Source organism: Nelumbo lutea, chromosome 2 (assembly GCF_056320005.1).
Source record: "Nelumbo lutea isolate HS-2025 chromosome 2, American lotus-T2T, whole genome shotgun sequence".
NCBI classification, from domain to species: domain Eukaryota; kingdom Viridiplantae; phylum Streptophyta; class Magnoliopsida; order Proteales; family Nelumbonaceae; genus Nelumbo; species Nelumbo lutea.
Genome location: NC_142685.1, coordinates 80,735,195 through 80,742,081, shown reverse-complemented (window position 1 = coordinate 80,742,081; position 6,887 = coordinate 80,735,195).

Below are 6,887 nucleotides of genomic sequence, written 5' to 3'. Positions count from 1 at the left end.
GGCATACATTGGAGGCAGTACTAAATCGAGCACAAACACATGCCTTAAGTCCCAAGGAAATTCCTTCACCCCGGTCCACCATGTCACTCTCAAAAGATGATTGGACCATCATTACACATTGGGAGCGTCATGCAACACACCAATCCACTCTACCTTGTGGACAATCAAAGCAAATTAAGAGGAAGGTTTGATCACATAAACCCCCAAAAGTAAGAAAAGACGATGTAAGAACACAACTACCCAACCACTGCAAGGGGTAACTAATGAAATTTTGAAACAAGTCCCCGACTTCCAATTACTTTACAAGAGTACATACAAAAGGAATTATTTTCTAGAGGATGCATAGCTATGCATACAATCACATGTTACATGAAAAGAAAATGAGTTAAATTTCGCTCCTGGATATAAGCTTAAACTATTAGTGCTCATAGATATGAGCTTAAACTATCTATTAGAAAAAAAAAACTCGCTCAATCTGCTCCTAGGTATGAGCTTTGTGCTCATAGATATGAGCTTAAACTATCTGCACTCCTGGATATGAACTTAAATTATCTGTGCTTCTAGATACGAACTTAAACTATCTATTAGGAAAAAAACTCATTTCAATTTTCTCTTGGATATGACCCTAAACTATCTATGCTCCCAGATAGGAGCCTAAAATATCTATTAGGAGAAGAAAAAGAACACTCAAAATTTTCTCATGAATATGAGCCTAAATATCTATGCTCCCAAATACAAGCTTAAACTATCTATTAGAAGAAAGAAAAAAGAACACTCAAATTTTGCTCATAGATATGAGCCTAAACTATCTATGCTCCCAGATAGGAGCCTAAAATATCTATTAGGAGAAGAAAAAGAACACTCAAAATTTGCTCATGAATATGAGCCTAAATATCTATGCTCCCAAATACAAGCTTAAACTATCTATTAGAAGAAAGAAAAAAGAACACTCAAATTTTGCTCATAGATATGAGCCTAAACTATCTATGCTCCTAGTTATGAGCCTAAACTGTCTATTAGAAGAAAAAAAAGAACACTCAAAATCAGCTTCAGGATATGACCCTAAACTATCTATACTCCTAGATACGAGTCTAAACTATCTTTTAGAAAAAAAAAAATGAAAAATCAAAATCCTCTCCTAGATATGAGCTTAAACTACTTGTGCTCCCAGATACGAGCATAAATTGTCTACAAGACTCCTAAGTATGAGTATAAACTACTCGACTTCCTAAACAACTCAAAATTTGCTCATAGATACGAGTATACATTGTCTAAAAGACTCCCGAGTATAAGTATAAACTACTCAACTTTCTAAACAACTCAAAGTTTGCTCCTAAATACGAGTATAAGCTATCTAAAAGGCTCCCGAGTATGAGTATAAATTAATCAACTTCCTAAACAACTCAAAATTTGCTCATAAATACGAGCATAAACTGTCTATGAGACTCCTGAGTATGAGTATAAACTATTCAACTTCCAAAACAACTCAAAATCTGCTCCTAGTTACATGTATAAACTATCTACAAAACTCAAAGAGTATGAGTATAAACTATTCACCTTTTTGAACCACTCAAAGTTTGCTTATAAATACGATTATAAACTGTCTACAAGACTCCTTAGTATGTGTATAAACTATTCAACTTTCAAAATAAATCAAAATGTGCTCCTGGACACAAGCCTAAACTATCTACAAAGCCCCAAATCGCAAGTACAAATCATTTCATGAACTGCGTCATGACTTGATCTCTCTAAGAGTATGTAGGTAACCTGAAAAGGTGCAATCGCAAAATAAATTAAGTGTATCCAATAAAGCCAAGTTTGAAATTGAATGGAAAGGACCTATTGGGCCAAGTAAGAAAATTGTTGGGCCCACTAAGAAAAAGAATAACAAAATAGGAGGTGGGATACAATATAGGGTCTTTTAACGTATTGGCCCAAGAAATCGAAGCTCAATATGAATTGAAGAAGAGAAAAAGGGAAATGGTTGAGCTCAAGCCCAAGATGGTGTAGGGGTGGGGTCCATTGTAAATGGGCATTAGTCCCATGCCACATGGCTATCCTTAGGCATCCCACTAAATTAAATGTAAGAATTGAATATTGATGTAAGGCCCACTATATGTCAATTAGAGAGGTTTTCTCTCTAACCACGTTAAATTAGAGCGATTCTTTCAAATCAAGAGGTTCGATCAGCTTAGTGGGGGGCATTTAAATGGCTATAATTACACCCAAATTAATTAAGGAAAATCATGGCTGAATAAATTACTTTTTATGTGACACCCAATTATCTCACCTTGGCATGATAAGAATAAAGTGACAAAATATCGTAAAGTTAGCAATGAGAAAGATTTTCTCTCAAATAATGCCAAACTTGAGGGTTCACTCAAATCAATTTGAGGAATTTACTCAAGTGGGATCCGATTGAATGGCAATCACACATTAAGTGATGGGTCTATAGAAAATATGGTTGGGTAATGAGGACTAGCCTAATCGGATTAGTGAAAGTCCTTATATGTGTGGGATCAACCCTTTGCTAAGTGGCTTCTTAGCAAGGCCCACCATTCAATGTTGATCAGATTAACAAATTTGGTGGCGATGGTCATGTTAATAGAATTGTATGGGGCATCTCAAGTTAATCTTGTGGGTCCCCCTCTAAATTAAATGCAATTGAAAGGAAGCCACTGCTGTTAAGGATTAGCTTTCCTTTCATATACGATTTTAAATGCATTTGAATGGAGTTGGGCGGATACTTCAAAGAAACCCAACTCATTATAAAAGGGGAGATGGGATGAGAAGAATGACCCCCATGATCAAGGGAAGAAGTATCAGAATTTCGACTCCTTAACCATTGAAGATTCAAAACCGCTACAGCTCCGTGCCACATCGGCTAAAGAATTTGGGTCTTTGAGTTGGTGCAATCGAAAGTTTCATCAAATTACTACAACTAAAAAAAATTCTCCTATCTTGTTCGCATACAATTGATCGTTGCAAGTTCTTTTTAAAACTACAAGTTGTCAAGCTTTTCGGATGGTGTCCGTGACAAGCTACAAATTCAAGTTTGGATCGTGTTCGTGACAAGAGAATCAGAGGGTTTTCCTTAAAATACAAAAAAAAAAAGGTTCAAGTTTGGATCGTGTTCGTGACAAGAGAATCAGAGGGTTTTCTTTAAAAAACAAAAAAAAAAGGTTTATATCCCATTTAGCACGGAATTTGTGTCGACTAATATATATTTTAAGATTTAAGTATCTTCTAATACATAATACATGTATATTTTAAATCTTCAACAATTTTGTTTCAAGGTAGTTTTTTTTAAGCCCCTAAATTTACTCCCGGTGGATGGACGACCACCGAAAATTTTTAATTAATTATGTACGAAAAAACCAAGCCTAAGAGAGGGGGACATAAAAACCTTACCCCTCAAGAGAAAAGCTAATTACATCAAAATCCGCCCTAACTATATTGTAATTACAAAGAGAAAATGGAACGGATCTTGTCTAAAATAAAAATTCAAAACAGGTATATCCGATCCATCTTCTCTAATAAGTCTCTAGACCTACATTGGGAGCTCCTCAAAACTGTTATAAATACCATGAGATTGATATTCGCTAGATTTCTTCGAAAGCCAATCTGCCACCCTATTAGCCTCCCTGAAGATATGAACAACCTGAACATCCATATTTTGGTAATATGATTGTAGCTTTGTTTGCCAGTTCCAGAGTTTCCAAGGGAGAGAGAAAGCACCCTGTACAATTTTTGCTAGAATTTGAGAATCCGTTTCCACAATCACCTTCAAAATTCCCAACGATCTTGCTAACTCTAGCCCATCTAATAAAGCATTAGCTTCTACCATAAGATTTGTGTCGTGGGCATAAACTTTGTAAAAGGCTGAGACAAAATTATTTCTCATCTCTGATGATTCCTCCTCCACCACAAGTACCTGGATTGATCCTTGCCGAGCCTTCAACATCTAGTTTGAAGAATTCAGAAGGGATTGGCAGAACAAAAACCACTATTGGGTGTCTCCTTGTGGTATGACTGATCTGAAATCTGCAATGAGATAAAGCTTGAACCTGCCATGGTTCAGATTGACAAGTAACTTTAATAAGAGGAGATAGTTCATGCAAGCAGCCAATCAGAATTTTAATCAAGTGTTGTGAACAATGTTAGACAATTGTATGTCCTTAGCTCCAATCAGATTGATGTACTTATGACATTTATTGTAAATGAATAAAGGACATATTTGATACATGTTCTTATGGTGTGTTTTTGTGTAATACTCTTAAACTGGACACTTAATGAGACTCGTGTTAGTTTAGAGTGTTCACAACCGTTGGATAAGTCCGGGGAGATTTATCCTATTAAGGCTGACACTGGTGTGCTGCCAAGTGTTGGGATGGCCTGTCTCAGCTACCAGGGTGAGACCTGAAGCACATGCAGTGTATGTTTACTTGAAACCCTGAACCGGACTAGATTTTCAGTATTGCCCTAGACCTTGGAGATTAGTGGGCAAAAGTGAAAAGTTACACCTGACTCCTAGACTCGATTATGATACTGCACTAGGTGTCGGATTGGATTGTCTTTGATATGCCAATCAGTGAGATCCAAGGGCTAACAGGTTCACGACCATTGTCTTCGGATGATGGGTTATATCAACGAACTAGAGGCTCTTGGATCCAGGCTGGATCTGTTAACCCAGATCGATGCTATTCATCATGAATTACAACATGAACATGCTGAGTGTCAGCTTGTAGGAACTCAGCAATATGTTGCAGGGGGCCAAAGAATTGATTAAGAAGGATGAGCCCATTGCCATGCTTGTTGAAGCAGGCAAATTAGGCAAGAAGAGGAGGGCAAAGAGAAAGCCCCAGAAAAAGGCCACCAAACCCAAGAAGTAGAGGAAAGACAAGGCATCAGATGACTATCATTTTTGCAAGCAGACCAGTCATTGGAAGAGGAATTGTCCTCAATACCTGAAATCCAAGAAATGTAATTTCGAATCTTGTGTCATAGAAACCAATTTGTTGGTTGCTTCTGCGTCCTGGTGTATTGACTCTGGGGCTTCAACTCATACGTGTAACTCACTGCAGGGGTTCAAGGTAAGCAGAAGGTTGAGTGAAGGAGAAGTAACGCTTTACTTGGGGACTTCTACATGTGTTGCAGCTGCGGCCATTGGAACCATAGAGTTAATTTTTAGAGAATGAACTATTGTACTTAAAGATTGTCTTTATGTATAGAATTTAAGAAGAAATTTGATTTCTGTTTCAAAACTGTGTGCTGATGGTTATTCTGTCTTCTTTAGTAATACGATTACTATTAAAAGAAAGAACAGATTCATCGCATACGAGGAATTGGAGGATGGTCTCTATGTTCTACATCATTCTCTAGAAACTAAAATAGCCGAAACTGCGTTGGCTGATATCCCCAAGAAAAGAATCCACGATACAGTCAATCCCATGTGCCTGTGGCATTACCGACTTGGCCATATCGGTGTTGATCGTATCACAAGGCTGGCAAAGGATGGTCCTTTAGATTTTCTAACTGTAGAAGATCTTCCCACTTGTGAGCCTTGCCTTCAGGGTAAGATGACAAAATGACCATTTAACGGTAAGCCTGAAAGATGCACATGCACGCTTGACCTTATACATAGTGATGTATGTGGTCCCCTGAGTGTTAGGGCTCATAAGTAGCACGTGTATTTCATTACATTTACCGATGATTATTCTCGGTATGGTTACGTGTACCTAATGAGACATAAGTCCGAATCCTTTGAAAAGTTCAAAGAGTTTAGACAAGAGGTCAAGATACAGTTAGGGAGAGAAATTAAGGCCTTTCGATCAGATCGAGGAGGCAAATATCTCTTTGACGAATTCAGGGACTACTTGAAGGTCAACGGGATAGTATCATAGTTAGCTCCTCCTGCTACACCACAGCTTAACGATGTTTTAGAGAAAAGGAATAGGGCCTTATTGGATATGGTCCGGTCACTTCTCGTACACTCAGAATTACCCACATCCTTTTGGGGCTACGCATTAGATACTGCGATATACGTGCTGAATCGGGTTCCAACCAAATCGGTTCTGAATACTCCATACGAACTTTGGACCGAAAAGAAACCAAGTGTCAGACACTTGAAGATTTGGGGTTGTCCTACGCACGTTAAAAGAATGAGTGCAGACAAGTAGGAGTCCAAGACCAGTCGTTGCCTATTCATAGGCTACCCAAAAGGCTCTGTGGGTTACCTATTCTATGACCCAAGAGAGCAGAAGGTGTTCTGCAGCCAAAATGCATAGTTTTTGGATACTGATTATATTTTGGACTCACACCGTCAGGAAATAGTTCTTGATAAGGAGATCTCAAGGTCAGTGGGAGGAGTCCACAGGTTCTAGGTATTGACCAACATAGAAGATCTACCTGGGTGTGCAGGCCACCAGTCTGTTTTGGCTATGACCAGGATAATTACCTAGTGGAAGCCTTGACTAGTGAGGAGGATCCCGTGACTTATGCGGAAGCTATGTTGGACATAAATTCCTGAAGTGGGTAGATGCCATGAGAGCTGAGATGGACTCAATGGAGACCAATGGAGTCTGGACTTTAGTAGATCCACCCCTGGGGTAAAAATAATTGGTTGCAAATGGATCTATAAGAGGAAGAAGGGCCCCGAAGGTAAGGTTGAGACCTACAAAGCTCGTCCTGTGGTGAAAGGGTATACTCAGAAAGAGGGCATCTATTATGAGAAAAACTTTTTGCCCGTGGCCATGCTTAAATCCATTTGGATCTTGCTAGCTGTAGCAGTATCCCATGACTACGAGATTTGACAAATGGATGTCAAAACTGCATTTCTGAATGGAGATCTTACTGAAGATATTTATATGCAGCAACTGCAAGGTTTC